Source organism: Rattus norvegicus, chromosome 16 (genome assembly GCF_036323735.1).
Source record: "Rattus norvegicus strain BN/NHsdMcwi chromosome 16, GRCr8, whole genome shotgun sequence".
NCBI lineage: Eukaryota > Metazoa > Chordata > Mammalia > Rodentia > Muridae > Rattus > Rattus norvegicus.
In genome coordinates, this window is record NC_086034.1 from 45266395 (window position 1) to 45290216 (window position 23822).

Genomic DNA, 23822 nt, shown 5'->3' on the forward strand with positions numbered 1-23822 from the left:
AATTGTGAACCTTCGCTATCTTCTATGTCTATTATTTTTAGGTTTGATCTTCTCATTGTGTCCTGGATTTCCTTGATGTTTTGGTTAGGAGACTTTCCTGTTTTCCATTTTCTTTGACTGTTTTTGTCATTTTTTTTATGGTATCTTCTGCCCCTGAGATTTTCTCTTCTATGTCTTGTAGTCTGTTGGTGATGTTTGCGTCACCTGTTCGCTTTCCTAGGTTTTCTATCTCTCCTTTGTGATTCTTTATTGTTTCTATTTCCATTTTTAGATCCTGGATGGTTTTGTTCAATTCCTTCACCTGTTTGGTTGTGTTTTCCTGTAATTCTTTAAGGGATTTTTGTGTTTCCTCTTTAAGGGCTTCTACCTGTTTACTTCTACTGTCCTGTATTTCTTTGTATTTCTTTAAGGGAGTTATTTATGTCCTTCTTAAAGTTCTCTATCATTGTCATTTGATGTGATTTTACTTCTGAGTCTTGCTTTTTCCAGTCTGTTGGGGTATCCAGGACCTGCTGTGGTGGGATAACTGGGTTCTGATTATGCCAAATGGCCTGGTTTCTGTTGCTTAGGTTCTTGTACTTGTCTCTTGACATCTGGTTATCACTGGCATTAGCTGGTCTTGTTTCTGACAGTGGCTTGACACTCCTTTAAGCCTGTTTGTCAGCACTCCTGGGAGATCAGCTCTGTCCTGGCAGTATTTGGGTACAGAGAGATGTGGCACAGGGTCAGCTCTGGGTGCAGAGAGAAACAGGCAGTATTCTATCACAGACTGCTTCTCAGGTCCTTTGTCCGGAGGGCTCCAGGTGGGTCCCTCAGAGCAGAAGTTTTGCTCTTACCTGTACAAGTAAGTGTCAGCAGTCCTGGGAGGACAGCTCTCTCCCAGTGGGATTTGGCTATAGAGAACAGTGGCACAAGATCGTCTCTGGGCACAGACTAACCCTTGTGTCTTATGATACTGAAGCCCTACCATCTGAGGAGAACCTCTGCAGACACTTGGGGACACTGTGCTTGCATGGTGTTCTACGGAACTCAGATTATACCATAGCATAGCCAGTCATATTTTTTAAAGACATGGCCTGTATACCAGCACAATTTTTCATACAAAAAGGCTTCAACTCCTGTCTCATGAATTAGTATATAGATACACATAGCTAGTCCAACAAAAATCTATATTTTGTTATGCTGAAGATCATTGCACAGTGTTCACACTTTAAATTTCTAACTTCAGTTATAAGCGTATCTCCCCAAGGCTGCTCACCTCTATGGCATATCTTAGCTGAAGGTGAGGTCCAATATCTAACAGAAGTCTCTGATTCGAGGGTGAAGATCCTAGAGGAGACTAAGGAAGCATCTCTCCAGATGTGCAGAAAAACATATTGCTTTTAGTCTCTACTTATATACGGTCCAGTGGCAATCATGGTATTGTAGAACCATGTTAGATTATCCTGAGTGAGGTGAATGATGTTACTGGTTTCTGGTTATCAGGTGCAGCCTGGATGTAATGGGGATCCTGACTGAGCTATTTTTAACATGTCTAGAAGACAGTTTTTACTATGCTCATTACAGGTGTCTCAGTTTTTCTTCTTTGTTTCAGCCATGTATTCACAAAGGGCTTCCAAGCAGGATATAACAAGAAAGCAGGAACCAGAAACTGTCTCCTGACATTTCTGGCTTTGGTCAGGACATTTCTGGAACTGCTGCCTTGGGGTTTCTTGCTCCACCTGACCAGTTTCTATCTCCTGTTCTCTTCACTTTCATGTTGGGTTTTCTACTTCTTGACTATGAGTGGCTTCATTGACAAACAATTTGGAAATACTACACTAGGTACGACAGACTTACCTATATTTATGTATCTTTTGAAGCTTTAGCTGCTCAGGTGGTATGACTTCTTTGTTTCTGTTTTGACTTTCCTAAATCGTTACATTTATCAAATTCTAGAATTGGACGTGGAAGTCCATTTGAATTTCAAAGGGAAGGATAGACCTTGCCTTAGTCATTTTAAGTTATTAATTGTGAAAAGATAATCAGACTTCTGCATGTCAAACCCTGATTCATAAGTTCATATATTCAAGACACTGACGAAGATGTTGAGTATTCTTTTGAATTCCCATGGCAGGGGGGAAAACATCAATGATGCTCACAGTGCCTTCTTCTGTCTCAAAGATGTTTACAGAAAGCATTCCACATACAGTCACATTTAAGGTTGCCATTTCACATGTAAAGGAACTGAGTTTTCTTTCTCTTTTTCTTTTTTCTTTTTTTTTACCACATCTACTAACTTGTACCTGCTAGTTATTAAGAGTAGCAGTGAGATACTCTATCATTTATGGGAAGGTCTTACTATAAAATACAATTTTCCCTTCACATATATACCTACTTTGAATACATAGCGGGATAAGCTTTCATTGTTTCAGGAGGGGAGTGCACACATTCATCAAAGTTTGAGCAGCTGCATCAGGAGCCTCTGTCAAATTGCAAAATAGGAGACTTGCCACTCCATATTTCATTAAGACCTTGTACATATAGTCATCCATCTTAAATTTGAAATGTGTCAAATTTTCATGTGTCTGAAATATATTCAAATATATTTTCTTGGAGAGTTACACTTCATGAAGGTTTTTCAAGTGCTGAATTTTAGTATTAGTTATGTTTGTTGATCTGATGACATCAACAACAATTTAGCTTCGAAATGAACAGTAACATCACAACACTGGAAGGGTATTTCTACAGCAGCTGCTTTCTACCAAGCACATTTTATTTCCTCCATTCTGGCACGAGGCATTATCTATTAATTATCACAGAATTTTAAGAGTCTGATGCCTTAGAACGGAAACTGTTGTGCTGGTTTTTATGTGAAGGAAGATGCTCACGTGGTGAGTACCCAGGAGAATCATTACCAACAAAGTAGTACAATATGAATGGCACTGGAATTTTTCCATGTGGCTGTAAACTCTTATCTCCAGCCAAGACCCAGCAACACAAATAAAAGGCATGTGAATTACTGTGGAGGCTATGCATTCACTATTGAGAGAAACTGTTCAAGACCAGTGCTACCCAAACACATTTTTCTGTATTACATAATGTTATCATTTAAATATTGTCATTTGAATGTGAAGACCAGCTGTGCATATCAGGACACAGCTGTTGGGTTGAGGTGAAGATAAGCCATCTGGTGCTTGGTTCTGGGTGGTTAAATACCAACCAGGGGCTTTAACTTCAAATCCAGCTGTGATAAACTAAATCGAAGGCTGCATATTATTCCTCAAAAATCACTCATTTGGGATAGTCCTCTGGCATAAATTTTAACCAGAGGTGTCATTGATTGGTTTTACACTTTCAATTAGAGCAGTTGCCAAAACCAAACCAAACAGGAAAAACTGTGCAGGCATTTCATTGTCTTTCTATGAAATTTAAAAAAAAATCAGAAAGTCAGATTTTCTATTACCCTCAAATTATGTGTGTACAGGAAGTAATAAATTTGCCTGGCTTTTCCCATTGCTCAGAATGACGACCAAAAACTCAGATGACCCATAAAGGCCAGTGAGAAAGCAAAGGTGGTGGTTAGCTTGGCTTATGCAGTTTGTTATGTCTGTTGGTATTTGAAACACAAGTCAGCAGAATTTTTACCACAGTTGTCTCTGTCCGGCCTCTCTCAGTTCTGTTGGTACTGAGAACTCAAGGGGCAAGTTCTGAAACCCTGTCTCAGCTTCTTGTGTATGACATGCTGAGAAGGGTATAGGAAGCTATTTGTTTGGGCCCATGTTCTCAGGCATTTTTATTACTATTCTACTGATATTCATTTTCAATATTTCCAAGGAAGCAAACTTTTACTGTAATGGATTGTCATATTATAGCTAGTTAATGACCCTTAAATATTTTTTTTCCTGAAAGAAATGACACTAGACTACATCAGCTGATAGAGTATGTCTTAGATATACTAACTTGAGTACTCAGAAATGAACATGATTGCTATCTTTGATTTGTCAAGTTGTATTTACCTTGGATCTGGATGCATAGCTATATGCAATAGAAACCATTCGTGTACATATAGGTATACTCATTCAACTGCGTCCTTTTTGGAATTGGTATATATAAAACTCACTCAGGTATTCACTCCTTTTATGGGAGTCTGCAGAACTTCCAACAGCTTTCCTTGGTCAGTTTCTACTCCTTGCCAAAGAGCTCGAAACTTTATCAGTTCAGACTAATTTGCCTGTGCTTGCACTTCATATAAATATAACCACAGTTTGCATTCCGTTGTAAATATGCTAGACTTGTCCATATGATTGCATGTGGCTGCCATTCTCCCTATTCCCTTGCCTTATAACATACTATTCCACTGCTTATTTTTGAATCATCCTATTGATTGATTGATTGCAATTTGAGAACATAATTGCATATGTTTTCGATAGAATTTAGCACTCTTTCCCGTAGTGTGGACACTGCCAGTTCCTTGCTCTTTATCAAACCATGACAGATTAAGGAACATTTGTTCATATCATGGATCTATATAGTTGAAAGGAGATTCACAAACAATAGAAACTGTGTGTGTGACTGAGAAGACGGTTTAGCTGGTGAAAGTGCTTGCTGTGCAAGCATGAGATGCCGGATTTGAATTCTCAACATCCACATAAAAGCCATGCATATCTGTGTGTGCCTATCATCTCCATTAGGAGGGCAGAGACAGGTGGATCATGGGATCTCACTTGTTAGCCACACAGTCAAATTAGATTTGATTCAGTGAGGGACTTGGTCTCAAGGGAATAAGGTAGAGAAATGAGCAGAAAGCCTGATGTACCTCCATGTGCACACTTATGTATATTCTGGCACACAGACACACACATGCAGAGAGAGAGAGAGAGAGAGAGAGAGAGAGAGAGAGAGAGAGAGAGAGAGAGAGAGAAACACACACAGAGAGAGAGACAGATAGAAAAGGCGTTAGTAATGATTCTTTATTGAAGTGCTTCACTGCCCATTTTGTTGTTACTCTGACTCAAAAATTAAAGAAAACCTCCTGGCCAAGAAAGTAAAATAAAGTGGAAGTGATAATATTTAATGATGAAGGTCTAACAATATTTTACCATAGGCAGAAATCACATAAAGTAACAATTTTAGCATATGATCTATCTCTCAAATTTTTTGTGCTACAGAAATCCTAATACAAGGATTTAGAAATATTTCTGTCATTACCTGCAGCAATATCTGGTGTATGACAAACACACACACACACACACACACACACACACACACACACACACACACAGACCCTAAAACCAACCAACCAACCAACTAACCAACCAACCAACCAGCCAAAGGAAAATCCCTACCCTCCCAGGAGCACGCAAAATTCTGTCATAGAATGATCTCTGAGAGGGATTATCTTTTCTAAATTTCCTAACATCTTGAATCAGAAAAATTACTATTAGCTATGTTTCCTTGTGTGTAGAAAGGAATTTGAAGAGACATAATGAGTTAACAACCATTTGAGTTTTGGTTGCCATTTCAAAACTATGTTAGTTTCAAATTGAAGGAAAAAATTGAACCTCAACTCAAAGTGGCAGCATATTCCACCAAAATGATCACAGAGAAAGTCTTCAAGTCATCCTTAGTTTTTTCTCCTCTAACCAATATTTATTTTACCAGCAAGTCCTGATAGATTAGTAAATCCCCTAAGTATAGACACTTCTCACAGTCCTGCTTGCCCATAGCCTCACAATCTCTTTCCTACTGGTTACAGTAGACCATTATAAATACGTTTGTTTCCACTTTTGATTCTTATCATAGATTGCCATCCCCTATTGTGACTATAACTTTATTTTGTGAAGTGTATTAGACCTTGTTACTTTACCGTAATAAAAGGAAATGAAAATAGAGAAAGTCTCATGGCCTTTTATTATATTTAAATGAAAATTCTTGGTGGAGAAAAGGTTTCTGGATTGCCAATCTTGAGTTCATAGTGAGATTTTTTTTGGGAAATGTTATTGTCTTAACTGGGCATATAAAAATTTAAAACTCACCCAAAGTCTATCATGTGTCACTAGGATTGTTGAGAAGTTTTTCTACTTCTGTTTTATTTTCAGTTTCATTCAATCAGCCTTCTGCTGATTTTTTTGTCTTGTTTTTCATTTAACATATGGATCTCATTTCTAAGCACAAATTATTTATCTGTCATATCTTTTTATGAAGTATTGCTCTATACATTTCCATCTCTGACTAAATATTTCATTTTCAAGTATATTTTCCCTAATTAACCCATAGAGTTATTCTGTTCTAAATATATGTATTAAATAAATTATAATATATAGTAAATAACACACAATATAAAATATAAATATATAATATAAAATACAAAATATATAGTATATAATACATAGTAATAATACATAACACATAATACATAATAAAATACATAATGTATAAAACTTAACATAATATATAACATGTAACACGCAACATGTAACACATAACATGTAACATAAAACATGTTACATAATATGTAACATAATACACAGTACATAATGTATAATGTATAAAAGATAATGTGACACAAGGTATGTATTATGTTTGATATCTGGCGTGTAACATATAACAACATATATAACATTATATAATGCATAATGTATAACATATAATGTATAATATATGACATATAACACATTTTTAATAAATACATAATATAATATGATAGGATATATGATATATAATATCTAATATGTAGTACATAACATATAACATATATAATACTTAAATATAACGTGTTATAAAATATGACATGATATATAATATATAATATGCAGCTTATAGAATATAACAATATAAAACATATAACATTACTTATATAATATGTATCAATGTTAGAGTTTCTATAAATAAAGGCAATATATAATTGTGTGTGTGTGTGTGAATTACCAGCTTAGGCTTGAAAGATGGTACTGAGGAAGGGATGTTTAGAAGAAGTGAAAGAAACTAATCGAAGTCAGTGATGGGTGCGATCTAGCAGCTCTGTCTTCTGTTCGAGACACCTTTCTAGACAGCTCTGTAGATAGTTCATGAGTTTTCCAACCAAAGTCAGAAAACCTGTGAGAACAATTCTAATAGAGCTGTAATAGCTCTATAGATAGCTTTTTGATTTTATGACTGAAGTAAGAAAGCCTGTATGTTAGCTCTCCATGTAGTTTTTTGGTTTTCTGACCAAAGACAGAAATAGTGCTAGAAAAAAATTCTAAAAGAGGTATGTTAGCTCTCTAAGCAGCTCTCCTAGCTGCCCAAAGCCCAGTCTTTTATTTACATATTGCATATGAATTTAGTCATGTACCCCAGGTTTACTTTTGATTATCACATGAGTCACCATTTTAGGACCTTTGATTCTTAGACAAGGACAGCAATTACCTTGTTTTTTGTTTTTGTTTTTGTTTTTCTTACAGGGGACATATATTTTAGCAAAAAAAATTTTTTTAAAAAGGTAGGGTCTTTAAAAAGGTATAGTTAAGGCTGGTCTCTATTTTGTCATATAGTCAAGGATGACTTTGAATTCCTGATCCTCCTGCATCTATATCCCAAGGGATGGGACCACAAGCAAACATGAGCACAGTGGTTGGCAAATGCTGTTTTTGCAACAGGATCTGGTAAAGTAAAGTCACCTAGTGAGAACTTGTCAACATGCAGAATTCCATTTTATAAATTGGGTTATTTTGCTTGTTGGTGTCTACTTTCTTGAGTTCTTTATACATTTTCGATATTGGAGTATGCTCAGTTGTAGGGTTGGATAAGATCTTTTCCCAATCTCTAGGTCTTTTTTCCTTTTGAAGGAATCCTTCACCTTATAGAAGCTCCTCAGTTTCATGAGGTCTCATTTATTGTTGATTTTTGTGTCTGAGCTGTCGGTGTTCTGTTCAGAAGTTGTCTCTTGTTCCAATGAGTTGAAGGTTATTCCCCACTTACACTTCTATCAGATTCAGTGTCTGGTGTCTTTGATCTAGTTGGATTTAAGTTTTGTGCAAGATGATATATATGCATTCTTCTATAGGCAGACATCGGGTTAGACCAGAAACATCTGTTGAAATTGCTTTCTGTCTTCCACTGTATAGTCTTGGCTTCTTTGTCAAAAATCAAGTGTCCATAGGTGTGTGGGTTAAGTTCTGTCTCTTCAATTTTATTCCATTGATCAATCTGCTTGTTTTTATGCCAATACCATGTGGTTTTTATTACTCTTGCTTTATAGTACAGGTTGTAATAAAGGACTGTGGTACCTCTAGAAGTTCTTTTATTCTACAGGATTAAGATATCTTGTTTTTTCCCTATATGAAGTTAAGTATTGTACTTTCAAAATCTGTAAAGAGTTGTGTTGGAATTTTTATGAGAATTGAGTTGAATTTGTAGATTGCTTTTGGTGCACTGGCCATTTTTATTATGTTAATCCTACCAATCCATGACCACGGGAGATCTTTTCATCTTCTAATATTGTTTTCAATTTCTTTTTTCAAAGACTTGAATTCTAGACTAGAATTTAAACAAATAAAGGACCCTTGGAATTAAAGTCTTGACTGCCCTCTAGCATTGACATTGCAGCCATACCATTTTCAGGTGAGTCTGAGTGCTTCAACTTCCTGGGTAAAATGGAAAATATGATTCAGATTTAAGACAGAGGATTTGCCATTTGCTAAGCTACTAATATTATTATAATTTCATGGATTCATTATTGATAAACAGAGCTGTGAGAGATTTACTATGCTAGAGGCACAGGGCTTGAGGCAGGGGAACTAATGAACTTATGAGTTGAGTTCAAGAATAGTTTATTTCATGTTAGAACATGAACAATAGTCTGAGAAAGTGAAAAACCTGGGAGAACTTGGAGAAACACTGGGTGTTACTGCAATGTAGATCAAAGAAATGACAGCAGGAGACATTTGTTTATTCTTGGTGAACAGAAACCATTCTTTCTTAAATAGAAAGGAACTTACAATTATTTTAGAAAGCACATGTATATGGTTATAATGACATTAGTATTTAAATAATACCTTTTTAGAAGAATAAATAGGAAATGCTGAGAAGAACAAAAGATGTGATAAATGTTCATAAAATGATTTGGAAACAGAAAACACAAATTCAGAAAACTTTGAGTTACAGGAATTGGAAAGTAACTGATGCTGAAAAACAGGAGCCCTTATTTACTGAGGGCATGAGGCTCAGTGTTTGATAAGTGAATTTCAGATACATCTGAGAAGTGTTAAGGTGAATGCTCCTCACCACGGCATGGTCTCACTTCTGGTTTTCTTACATTAAATGATTTTCAAAATTTAAAAAGTATAAAAACTTTTATGTAACAAAGAAACTGGTCAGATAAGTGTGAATTAAAAAATGTGCTCACCCAGTTTTCTTAATCCAGTTAACAAATCTCAATGGCTCTATGATAATGAAATCTAAATTCAGATAACATCTGTTTATTTGGGAAAGATTGCAAACTAGAAGTTTGGTGTAGAATAGCATGTTTTACAAATATTATTTTAAGAGGTTTATCGGTATAAGTACAAAGACCACAACCATAAATACTTTATGGAAAACTGAATAAAGGGATTTGGATTATCAAAGTAACTTTTTTGGGTACTTTTAGTTGATTCTAATAACGTTATCATTGGTATTATTTTGAAGACAAAAAGAATAAATGTTTACTTAGCAAAACTGTGAACTCCATAGAGATTGATACAATCATGAAACCTAACTAAAAGCCTCATATGATGGACAGTTTTTAGCTACTTATTAAATTAGAAGAAAAAAATATCATTTCAGTTCTCAGAAATGCCAGGCTTCCTTTGTATTTGATTAACAGAGGTTCATTTTACTTATTATATATGTATGTATATATATATAGTTTTCTTTCTACATAATTATTAACATGAGATATAAATACATTCCTAGAGCTTATTAATTTAGCCCAAGTTTTATTTAATCATGACTCTTACAAATTCATAGGAAGTAGGTATTCAGAAATTAAATTTATTTTCTCTGAAACATTTTAATGACTACAGCATTACAACTTATGCTAACTCTTTAACAGTCCATTTTTATTTTACTTAGCTAAAATATTTATTTGATGGTAGGCACCACTTGTATGGATGTTTCTGTGAGAAAAATCAACTCTAAAGACCAAATAAAATAGCGCTTAAAATTCTAAACATGTTTATAATTTAGGGACTTGGTATAATATTTTCTTTGGGTCTTTAGATCCACAGTATCAGACATGTGATATATATGGAATATATGTTATATGTATCATATGTGTTATATGTATCATATTAACGCACAAAAAGGAAGGAAGACATCTGTTTTAAGGAACTTCTGAAACGTGTTGGCACAATCCTGCACAGATGGCTACCTGTTTTCCTCTGAGTATCCCCAGGGAAAGCTTTGCACAATAGGTATGTCTATCTGGCTTTAATCCAAACTAATCTAGCCCAAGCTGTGCTTAGCAAATCTGCATTACAGCCGGGTTTCTCCTTGTTCTCTCCTCTCCCTTCTGTGAGAAGTTTTTCTCCTTGTTAATCAGCTAATTGGTGATGCTATTCATCAAGAAATAAAGCCCCGAATGGGGTGCTAGGTTGTAGTTACTGAACTATATCTCCATCTTGCTCAACTGAAGCGTGTGATTTAGTTGAAATAATGACCAAGTCCACAGCACAACCAATGCATTTTTAATGACACTCTTCCATATTTTTATTTTATTTCGCGAAAGGAATGTTATCATTGGGCCTCATTAACTCAAGGAGGAGAAAATGGGATCTGAGAATATTGAAAAGTATAAGGTTAATTGAAATTGAGGGTCTACATTCAAGGAGTTCAAAGCCAATTTGGTCGCTGGTTCCTATTTTGTAGATATGCAATAGTTGCGGTTATAATAGCTGTTTGGCTTGGTTTTAATCTTCCTAAAGATATTAATAATTAAAATTTTATTTCTGCTTGGATCAATTTTCATTAATGTAAATCAAGTTTAAAAAAACAACAACACAGGTCTGAGATTGAGTCTTTCTTTTTTTCTGAGAGAGTAATTTAGGGCCAGTACATCTCAGCTTAAGTTTGTTAGTTTGTTTGTTTGTTGATTTACATTTCAAATGTTGTTCCCCCTCCATGAAACCCCTACCCTCTCTCCCCTCTCCTTTGCCTCTAAGATGGTGCTACCCTACCCACTTCCACCTCATACCTTTAGCATCCCCTTTCTCTGGGGCATCAAGCCTCCACAGGAACAAGTGCCTTCTCTCCCTCTGAGGCCAGACAAGACAGTTTTCTGGTATATGTAGCAGGAGCCATGAAAGAGATTTAGTTAATGGCTTAGTCCCATGGAGCTCTTAGGGGTCTGGTTAGTTGATACTGTTGTTTTTTCAATGGGGTTGTATTGTTGTAAAATTATAAAAATATTATTCTATCTTTACCCCATTTTAGGTCCAGCACCACCGTGCCCCAAGATATCTGCTAGATATCTTGCCAGAAGCACATATCCCAACTCCATGGTAGCCCAGACCAACTGCCCCACACTCCCTTAAACTTAGATCTGCACATGAAAGAACACACAACACAATAACCTTTGATCCAACTGAAAAGATATAACTGCCATTCTAAACATACAAAGCCCTGTACACATCCATCCCTTAAGAACATTCATAACAACCTGTGCAGGTACAATGTGGAATCTTAACCTCAGCTTCCATGTAGTTCTGAGGCTACTCTCTTTTCTTCCTCCTCTCTCCTCTTCCTTTAAACTTTTTCTCCCACCCATCCTTCTTTCTCGTCCAATGACAGGCCTCATTCTATCCTGTACCGGCCCACACCTGTATTTTACAACTTAAATGGGAAGAGGGTTCTGGTGAAGTCACCTGAGTCCTAACTAGGTAGCCGTCCTTGGGGCATTAGCTTCAGAATACAGATAACTCCAGGGCAAACCACAACAGGGTTGCAAACTTTAGCTTCTTCAGTCTGTCCTTTAACCCTTCCATTGGGGTTCCTGGGCTCAGGCCAGTGGTTGACTGTAAGTATCTGCATCTGTTTCACTCAGGTGCTGGCAGAGCCTCTCAGAAGCCAGCCATGCCAGGCTACTGTCTACAAGTACATCTTGGTCTCAGCAACAGTGTCAGGGTTTGGTGTCTGCACATGAGATGGATCCCAAGGTGGGGGTGGTTTCTGGGTGGGCATTTTGGCTAAGGTCATCTCCATTGGGTCCTGGGAATCTCCCATCTACCTTGTGCTTAGGCCTTTCTAGTGGTTCTCACGTTCCCCAACTCACACTGCTGCTAATTTCTATTCATTCTCCCATTCCTATGGGTTTCTCTCCTGCACCCCACCCCCATACCTTATCCCATCCCCATTTTCCCTCCACCTCCCTTCTCTCACCAAGATCCTTTCTTCCCTCTGTCTTCCATGATTATTTTGCTCTCCCCTTCTTAGTGGAATTGAAGGCTCCACACTTTGGTCTTCCTTCTTGTTAAGCTTCGTATGGTCTATGAGTTGTATCATGGTTATTTTGATTTTCTTGGCTAATATACCCTTATCAATGAGTACATATTATGGGTCTAATTTACCTCATTTGGGATAATATCTTCCAGTTCCATCCATTTGACTGCAAAATTTGTGATGTCCTTGTTTTTAATAGCTGAGTACTATTCCACTGTGTAAATGTACCACATTTTCTATGTCTATTCTTCCCTTGTGGGACATCTGAGATGTTTCCATCTTTTAGCTATTATAACTAGTGGAACATGTGTCCTTGTTATATGTTGGAGCACCTTTTGGTGAAGAGGAGTGGTGTAGCAGGATCCTCAGGTAGAACTATTTTCCATTTTCTGAGGAACCAACAGGTTGATTTCCAAAGTGGTTGTACCAGTTTGTAATCTGACCACAATGGACACAATGGAGGAGTGTTCCTCTTTTTCCACATTCTCCCCAGCATCTTCTTTCACCTGAGGTTTTGTTTTTTGTTTTTTGTTTTTGTTTTTGTTTTTTTTTTTTTTTGCCATTCTGACTGGTGTGAAGTGGAATCTCATTATTGTTTTGATTGACATTTCCCTGATGACTGAGGATGTTGAGCAGTTGAGCATTTCTTTTGGTGCTTTTCAGTTATTTGAGATTTTACAAGAAGAATCCAAGTTCATGAGCCTTCTCGCAAATGGAATGAATTCAAAGTAAACCTGGGCATCTTAGGGAGACTCTGTCTCAAAATAAAAAGGAAGGATGGCCTGAAATATGGTTTTGTGGTAGAGAACTTAAGTAGATAAATAAATTTTCAATAAAATAACATTGATTTTTTTCTTTGAAATAAAATAAAAGCCATGTTTAATATGTCTTAATATTAAACATGAAACAGTGAAAGCTTGTAAGTAACATTGTTATATTGGTATTACTTTATTCTGTGTATATTAAATGTAAACTGGTGGATGAATTTTTGTGGACTGTTGTCTTAGTTAGGGTCTTATTGCTGTGAACAGACACCATGACCAGTGTAAGTTTTATAAAGGACAACATTTAAATGGGGCTGGCTTACAGTTTAGAGGCTCAATCCATTACAATCAGGGCGGGAGCATGGCAGCATCAAAGTATCCAGGCAGGCATGGTGCAGGAGGAGCTGAGTTCTACATCTTCACCCGAAGAAAGCCAGGAACAGTCTGCTGTATAGCATCCCCAGATAGAAGGAGGGTCTCCAAGCCCACCCCTACAGTGACACAGTTTCTCCAACAAGACCACATCTTCTAATAGTGCCACTCCCTGGGCCAAGCATATGCAAACCATCACATTCCACTCCCTTGCCTCCATAGGCTTGTTTAAACACATGAGTCTATGGAAGTCATACCTTAAACTTAGCATAATAAAAAAGTACATTTAACTAAATTTCCAAAGTCCCTGTCATCTATACCAGTCACTTCCAAGATCCATCTAATCACTTAACTGTAATTGTAACCAGCTGGGCAAACTTCAAACTCTGCCATCTCCTTGTCTGATGTCAAGGTAATCTTCAGATCTTCAACTCCTTTTTCACCTTTGTTGACTGTGACAAATTACTTTCTCCTGAGTTGGTTCCACTTTCTGTTGGCACCTTTCCTCAGCAGATAGCCAGTGACTCTGGCATCTTTAACATCTTTGGATCTCCAAGGCAGCTTCAATGTTACAGTTTGTTTCCATGTTTGGGATACAAACATGATCTTCCAAAGACTTCACTTCACCAGCTCTGTGCTCTGTAGTATTTTAACTTCAGGTTGATCCACACTACACTATTGCTGTTGTTCTTGGTGATCATCCCATGGTACTGGTGCCTCCAATACACTGGGGTCTTCTGTTGTATCTAGGCTTCACCAATAGCCTCTCCTAGGCTCTCTTTGTGTTGCCAAGCCTCAACACCTTTGCCTGTCCCCTTCAGTCCTGGGCTATCAATTGCGACTGAGGGTGTATCTTCACCAATGTCCTTCCACAGTCTCTCACAGTGCCCAGCCTCAGCTGCTCTTCATGACCCCTTCATGCCTTCAAAAACAGTACCACCTGGGTGATTCTTAAACATTACCAAGTCCAGCCACAGCACGAGGTACAACCTCGGCATTTATGGAACACAGCTCTCAAAAAAAACACTTCCCAGAAGTTTTCACCTCAGTGATGTTGAATTCTTTCCTAGCTCCAGCTAACCAACATCAACTGTCCCAGTAGTCTCCTTCTCCTCTTGAATATAAAGCCAGAGACACATGGCTGAAGCTGCTGAGTTCTGCTTGCAGGAGCTGGAACATGCCCCCTTGTTCTATTACATCATCACTAGCTTCCTCTCTTCTAACTCCTTCACTGCCTAAACTTGGCTGTCCCGTATCTTGCTCTGTAGATTGACCTTGAATTTAGAATCTGTTTGCCTGTCTTCTGGGATTAAAGGTTTGTACTAGGTTGCCTGGATTTAACTTAGCTGGGTGGGATCTTGCACCAAGGTCATTACTTCCTTAATTTAATTTAATATCCTTGAACATATGATTCAGCTCCATTTCATTTCCAGGTGTCCCTTTAACACTCGCATCATATATTTTGCATTTTTCATTTTTCAACTTCTCTTTTTTCATTAAAGTGCTCTTCATGAGACTTAACCAGAGAACAAAATCTATGATGGGTGTTACTAAGACTTCCTTTGTCAATTTAATTAATCTGAGTCTTTTCACTTTAGCCTCAGGCTGACTATTCAGACAAGGGGAAAAAGCAGCCACAATATTCACCAAAATACTACAAAAGCAGTCTTTACAGAACTCACCAAAATATCACAAAAGCAGTCTTTCCAGCACATACCGAAATTCTTCTTCTCTGAAACATTTTGGGACAGGCCTAAACAATTCAAATCACTCTCAGTAACAAAGACTTCCACATTCCTACTTAGATAGCCCAGTAAATCCCATTTAAAGTATTCCACTGCTTTTCAAATCCAAACCCCTAAAATCAATATTCTTCCAAACAAAAGTATGGTCAGGTCTATCATAGCAATACCCCAATGCCTGGTACCATCTTCTGTCTTAGGGTCTTATTGCTATGAACAGACACCATGACCAATGTATGTTTTATAAAGGACAACATTTAATTGGGGCTGGCTTACAGGTTTAGAGATTCATTCCACTACCATCAGGGTGGGAGTATGGCAGCATCTAAACATCCAGGCAGGCATGGTGCAGGAGGAGCTGAGTTCTACATCTTCAACTGAGGGAAGCCAGGAACAGTCTGCTGTATAGCATCCTCAGGCAGCTAGAAGGAGGTTCTCCAAGCCTACCCCTACAGTGACAAAGTTCCTCCAACAAGGCCACACCTTCTATTAGTGCCATTTCCTGGGCTAAGCATATGCAAACCATCAATGCTGTCAATGTATTATAAAACACATTATTGACATAAATTGAATTATATGTTTATAATTCAATTGATTTACTTTGAAAAAATACTTTGTTAACAAATTCATATTTGCTCTATGACATTGCATATTATTATTATGTAGATTAGCAAAAGAAACAGTACTGTTGGTTAGTATGTGTAAAAAGTAGCAGTTGAATAGTTTATTCATAGTGTAATTAGTCCTAAATGGTGATAGTACTTGAATCAAATTCTTAGGTTCCCAGAAATTTACTGTGTGACCTTTGAAATTCTGGCTTAATTTCTTCTATTTATGCCTCTATTTACACATATGTCAAGTGGCAGGTGAGGGTTTTCTGAAAATCAAACATCATCTATTTATTTATTTATTTATTTATTTATTTATTTATTTATGTATTTATTTATTTATTTTCTTTTACTGAAATAGACTTATTTTTTTCATATCATAAACTCTGAGTATGGTCTTTATCTTCCTCCACAACTCCCAGTTTCATCTCATCCCCACTCCCATACAGATCCACATACTTTCTGTCTCTTCCTAGAAAACAAACAGGTTAGACAGAATCCTCTGGTCTCCATCTGTGCTGCAGAATTAATCCTGTGGCACAGCTCTCAGAACCCAAATCCAGCTCCCATAGAGCTGGTCTTCTAGCAGTACTGTTACTATTATACACATGTGATATGAACATTTTTGCTCCAATAACTGGTCAAAGAGGGACTTGCCATGATACCACAGGGCTCAGAAACTTCAGAGAAACTGGGGACAGGATCTTTTGGGTCTCCATTTGCAATCTGGAATTAACCCTGAGGCACAGCTCTCTGGACCCAAATTCCACCAGGATAGAACTGGTCTCCTAGGACTGCTGACACACCTAAGATCACAGGCTTACAGGCTGACAGGAGGGACAAGTTCAAGGTGGAGACAGCAAGACCAACTAACACCAGAGAAACAGATGTCACAAGGCAAGCACAATAATTTAAGTAACAGAAACCAGGCTACTTAGCATCCGCAGACCCAGTTCTTCCATTAGAGCAAGTCCTGGATACACCAACACACAGGAAAAACAATAGTGAGGTTTAAAATCACATTTCATAAGGATAATGGAGGACTTTAAGAATCTCATAAATAATTTCCTTAGTGAAATACAGGAGAACACAGGTAAACATGTAGAAGTCCTTAAGGGGGAAACACAAAAAAATTCTTAAAATCACAGGAAAACACAACCAAACATGTGAAGAAATTGAACAAAACCATCAAGAATCTAAAAATGAAAATAGAAACAATAAAGAAATCACAAAGGGAGACAACCTTGGAGATAGAAAACCTAGGAAAGAGATCAGGAGTCATAGATGCAAGCATCACCAACAGAATAGAAGACATAGACGAGAGCATCTCAAGTGTAGAAGATACCATAGAAAACATTGACACAACAGTCAAAGAAAGTGCAAAATGCAAAATATTCCTAACCCCAAACATCTAGGAAATCCAGGACCAAATGAGAAGACCAAACCTAGGGATAGGTTTGAGGATTAATTTGAGAATCTTCGCTCTCTTCTATACCTAGGAAGAGAGCGAAGATTCTCAAATTAATGGGCCAGGAAATATCTTCAACAACGTAATAGAAAAAACATCGCTAACCTAAAGAAAGAGGTACCCATGAACATACAAGTAGCCTATAGAACTCCAAATATACTGGACAAGAAAAGAAAATTCTTCCAACACATAATAATCAAAACTCAAAATATACAAAACAAAAAAATATTAAAACAGGAAGGGAAAAAGTTCAAGTCATAATGACAGACACATCAGAATTACAACAGGCTTCTGAAAAGAGACTCAAAAAGCCAGAAGATACTGGGTAGATGTCATACAGATCCTCAGAAAAGACAAATGCCAGCCCAGTCTACTATAGGCAGCAAAAATCTGAATTGACATTGATGGAGAAACCACGATATTCCATGACAAATCCAAATTTACACATTATTTTCACACAAATCCAGCACTACAATGGATAATAGATGGAAAAAAAACCCTCCAATACAAGGGGGGAGGAACTATATCCTAGAAAAAGCAAGAAAGTGTCAAAAACAGACACTACCTCAGAGCAAAAGGATAAAAATTTTTTCCAAGCAAATGGTCCCAAGAAACAAGCTAGCCATTCAAATATTGAATAAAATTTTCTTTTAACCAAAAGTTGTCAAAAAAAGATAAGGAAGGACACTTCATACGCATCAATGGAAGAATATTCCAAGAGGAACTCTCAATTCTGAAAATCTGTGCTTCAAATGCAAGGGCACCCACATTCATAAAAGAAACTTTACTAAAGTTTTAAGCACACATGCATCTCACATAATAATAACAGGAGATTTCAACACCCAGTTCTCATCAATGGACAGATCATGGATACAGAAACTAAACAGAGACACAGTGAAACTAACAGAAATTATGAGCCAAATGGATTTAACAGATATTTATACAATATTTCACCCTAAAACAAAAGAATATACCTTCTTCTCAGCACCTCATGGTACCTCTCCAAAACTAACCATATAATCAGTCACAAAAAAGGACTCAGCAGATACACGAAGATTGAAATGATCTCCTGCATTCTATCAGATCACTATGGACTAAGGCTGATCTTCAATAACAACAAAGACAACAGAAAGCCTACATACACATAAAAGCTGAACAACACTCTACACAATGATAATTTGGTCAAGGAAGAAATACAGAAAAATTATTAAAGACTTTTTAGAATTTAATGAAATGAAGGCTTAATATTCTCAAACTTTTGGGACTCAATGAAAGCAGTGCTCAGAGGAAAACTCATTGCTATTAGTGCCTCCAAAAAAGAAACTGAAGAGAGCATACACTAGAAAGTTGACATGGCATCTGAAAGATGTAGAACAAAAAGAAGTAAATACCTCCAAGAGGAATGAATGGCAGGAAGTAACCAAACTCATGGCTGGAACCAACTTAAGAGAAACAAAAAAGAACTATATAAAGAATCAACAAAACCAGGAGCTGGTTCCTTGAGAAAATCAATAAGATAGATAAACCCTTAGCCAGAGTTAGCAGAGGGCACAGAGATATTATCCAAATTAACAAAATCAGAAATAAAAAGTGAGATATAACAACAGAAGCAGAGGAAAGCCAAAAAATTATCAGATCCCACTACAAAAGCATATACTCCACAAAACTGAAAAATCTGGATGAAATGGACAATTTTTTAGAAAGGTACCTGGTACCAAAGGTAAATAAGGATTAGATATCTTTTTTCCATTGTGTGGTTTTAGCTTTTTTGTCAAAGATCAAGTGACCATAGGTGTGTGGGCTCATTGATGGGTCTTCAATTGTATTCCATTGAGCTACCTGCCTGTCTCTATACCATTACTATATAGTTTTTTATCACTATTGTTCTGTAATAGAGCTTGAAGCCAGGGATGGTGATTCCCCTGGAAGTTCTTTTATTGTTGAGGATAGTTTTTGATACCCTGGGTTTGTTGTTGTTGTTGTTGTTGTTGTTGTTGTTGTTGTTATTCTACATGAATTTGCAAATTGCCCTTTCTAACTCTATGAAGAGCTGACTTGAAATTTTGATGGGATTTGCATTGAATCTGTAGATTGCTTTTGACAAGAAGTCCATTTTTACTATATTAATCCTGTCAAATCATGAGCATGAGAGATCTTTTCATTTTCTGAGACCTTCAAATTCTACATCCTTCAGATGTCATGTCAACTTTCTAGTGTATGCTCTCTTCAGTTTCTTTTTGGAGGCACTAATAGCAATGAATTTTCCTTTTAGCACTGCTTTCATTGAGTTCCAAAAGTTTGGGAATGTTGTGCCTTCATTTTCATTAAATTCTAAAAAGTCTTTAATTCTTTTTCTATATTTCTTCCTTGATCAAGTTATCATTGAGTAGAGTGTTGTTCAGCTTTTATGTGTATGTAGGCTTTCTGTTGTCTTTGATGTTATTGAAGGCCAGCCTTAGTCCATAGTGATCTGATAGGACGCAAGAGATCATCTACACAGTCCCATAGCCCCTAAAGAAATAGAAGCACTCATTGAAAGTCTCCCAACCAAAAAAAAAGCCCAGAACCAGATAGGTTTATTGTAAATTCTATCACAGCTTCAAAGAACACTTAATGCCAATACTCTTCAAATTATTCCACAAAATGGAAACAGAGGGAACACTACCCAATTCTTTCTATGAAGCCATAATTATACTTACAATTAAACCACACAAAGATCCAAAAAAGAAAGAGAACTTCAGACCTATTTCCCTTAATGAATATCAACAGAAAAATACTCAATAAAATATTTGTAAATCAAATCCATGATTTTTCATGATCAAGTAGGCTTCATTCCAGGAATGCAGGGATGGTTCAGTATATGGAAATAGATTAATGTAATCCATTATATAAACAAATTCAAAGGAAAAAAATGATCATTTCATAAGATGCTCAGAAATCATTTGACTAAATTGAACACTTCTTCAGGTTAAAAGTCTTGGAAAGATCAGGAATTCAAGGCCCATAAGTAAACACAGTAAAAGCAATATACAGCAAACAAGAAGCCAATATCAAACTAAATGGAAGCAATCCCACTATAATCAGGAGCTAGACAATTCTCCCCACTCTCTCTCTACCTATTCAATATAGTACTCAAAGTCCTATCTAGAACAATTAGATGACAAAAGGAGGTCAAAGATATAAAAACTGGAAAGGAAAAAGTTAAAATATCACTATTTGCAGATGATATGATAGTATACTTAAATGACTCCAAAAATTCCACCAGAGAACTGCTACAGCTGATAAATAACTTCAGCAAAGTGGCTGGGTATAAAATTATCTCCAACAAATTAGTAGTCTTTCTCTACTCAAAGGATAGACAGAGTGAGAAAGAAATTAGGGAAGTGGCACCCTTCACAGTAGTCACAAATAACATAAAATACCTCGGTGTGTCCCTAACAAAGCATGACAAGGACTTCAATTCTCTGAAAACAGAATTTGAAGATCTCAGAAAATGAAAAGATCTCTCATGCTCATGATTTGACAGGATTAATATAGTAAAAATGGACTTCTTGTCAAAAGCAATCTACAGATTCAATGCAAATCCCATCAAAATTTCAAGTCAGCTCTTCATAGAGTTAGAAAGGGCAATTTGCAAATTCATGTAGAATAACAACAACAACAACAACAACAACAACAACAACAACAAACCCAGGGTATCAAAAACTATCCTCAACAATAAAAGAACTTCCAGGGGAATCACCATCCCTGGCTTCAAGCTCTATTACAGAACAATAGTGATAAAAAACTATATAGTAATGGTATAGAGACAGGCAGGTAGCTCAATGGAATACAATTGAAGACCCATCAATGAGCCAACACACCTATGGTCACTTGATCTTTGACAAAAAAGCTAAAACCACACAGTGGAAAAAAGACAGCATTTCAACATACGGTGCTGGTTCAACTGACTGTCAGCATGTAGAAGAATGAAAGTTGATACATTCTTATTTCCTTTTTAAAAGCTTAAGTCTAAGGATCAAATAAAATGAAATACACTGAAACTAATAGAAGAAAAAGTGAGAAAGAGCCTCAAATACATGGGCTTAGGAGAAAATTTCCTGAACAAATACCAATGGCTTATGCTCTAAGATCAAGAATCAACAAATGGGGCTTTACAAAATTGCAGAGCTTCTTTAAGGCAAAAGACACTGTCATTAGGACAAAATGACAACCAACAGATTGCAAAATTTTTTTTACCAATCCTATATCTGATAGAAGGCTAATATCCAATAACTCAAAAGTTAGACTCCAGAGAACCAAATAGCCTTATTAAGTGGTGTACAGATCTAAAGAAAGAATTCTCAACTGAGTAATAATAAATGGCTGTCCCCTCATAGCAGCAGGAGGAAGAAGGATAGGATAGGTGGTTTCCAGAAGGAAAACCCAGAAAGGAGATAACATTTGAAATTTAAATAAATAAAGTATCCAATAAAAAAAATAAAGAAAACAGTCATGTAAAGAATAATTTAGCTCACAGTTCTTTGTATCTAAATTCCATTGGGGAGTAAGCTGGAGTTTCAGAAGTGCAGAAAGTCCTGGAGCTCAGTAGAGACCAACCACTACTTCTATTTACATTCCTGTGCCAAGAGGAACCTGCCTAGTGCCCACTGTATGAAGGAACTTAGGAACAGTCATAGGCAGGATCCTTCCAGTTTCCACCAGCACATGGAGTTGAAACTGTCTCACAGCTCTCTGTACCCAAATCCTGTGGGGGAGAGTGCTAGATTCTCAGAAGTATGAACAATCCTGAGAGCTCAGAGTAGACAACTATGTCTGCTCACATTTCTGGCTAAAGAGGAACCTACCTAATGCTCTCTGTGCCCTTTGGGCACAGGGACCTGGGTACAGTCATGGGCGAGGCCCTTCCAGTTTCTGCCTGTACCCAGAGCTGAAAACCATTCTCCAGGAGTGCTGATACACCTGAGAGTAGAGGTAAGAACAAGTCTTCTGCTCCAAGAAACCTGCCTGGAGGCCTCAGGACACACAAACCCAGGAGCAGTCTGGGACAGGACCCTTATGATTTCTGCCTGCACCCTGAAGTGACCCGCTCCAACAGCTCTCTGTACCTAGATCTGGTTGAAAGAAAACACGTCTACTGGAGTGCTGACACACAGGCTTATAGGTAGGTTAAACCACTGTCAGAGACAGCAAGACCAGCTAACACCAGAGACAACCTGATGGCGAGAGGCAAGCACAGGACCATAAGCAATAGAAAACAAGACTACTTGGCATCATCACATCCTAGTTCTCTTGTCAAAGCAAATACTGGATATCCAAACACAACGGAAAAGCAACATTTGGGATTAAGATCACATCTCATGATGATGATAGAGGTCTTTATGAAGGACAAAAATAACTCCCTTAATTAAATGCAGGACAACACAAGTAAACAAATAGAAGCCCTGAAAGAGGAAACACAAAAATCCCTTAAAGAATTATAGGAAAACATAACCAAATAGGTAAAGGAATTTAACAAAACCATCCAGAATTCAAAATGGAAAGAGAAACAATAAAGAAATAACAAAGGGAGATAACACTGGCGATAGAAAACCTAGGAAACAGATCAGGAGTCATAGACACAACTATCACCAACAGAATACGAGAGATAGAATTGAGAATCTCAGGGGCAGAAGAAACCATAGAAAACAACATAACCATTAAAGCCAATGTAAAATGCAAAAAGTCCCTAACCAAGAACATCTAGGAAATCAAGAACTCAGTGAGAAAATTAAACCTAAGGATAATAGGTATAGAAGAGAGCAAAGATTTCCAACTTAAAGGGCCAGTAAATATCTTCAACAAAATTATAGAAGAAAACATCCCTAACCTAAAGAAACAGACACCCATAAAAATACAAGAAGCCTACAGAACTCCAAATAGATTGGACAAAAAGATAAATTACTACTGTCACATAATAGTCAAAACACCAAATGCACAAAACAAAGAAAGAATATTGAAAGCAGTAAGGGAAAAAGGTCAAGTAATATATAAAGGCAGACCTTAAAGCAAGAAAGTAATCTCCCTGCAACAATCCCAAAAGAAGATAGCCACACAAACATAATTCCACCTCTAACAACAAAAATAACAGGAAACAATCACTATTAATATCTCTTAGTATCAATTGACTCAATTCCCCCCAAAAAGACATAAACTAACAGACTGGATACGGAAAGAGGACCCAGCATTTTGCTGCATACAAGAAACACACCTCAGTGACAAAGACAGACACTACCTCAGAGTAAAAGGCTGGAAAACAATTTTCCAAGCAAATGGTCCCGAGAAACAAGCATTCTCTTATCAAATAAAAATCTACTTTCAACCAAAAGTTATCAAAAAAGATAAGGAAGGATATTTAATATTCATCAAAGTAAAAATCCACCAAGATAAA

General features: G+C 36.9%; 1 non-coding gene across 1 annotated transcript; it reads right to left on the reverse strand.

Moving 5' to 3' along the window:
* Positions 1 to 7049: 7049 nt before the first annotated feature.
* LOC120097669 (U7 small nuclear RNA) lies at positions 7050 to 7111 on the reverse strand. The gene has a single exon (XR_005495216.1). It is a non-coding gene; the product is annotated as a U7 small nuclear RNA (small nuclear RNA).
* Between the last annotated feature and the right edge of the window lie 16711 nt (positions 7112 to 23822).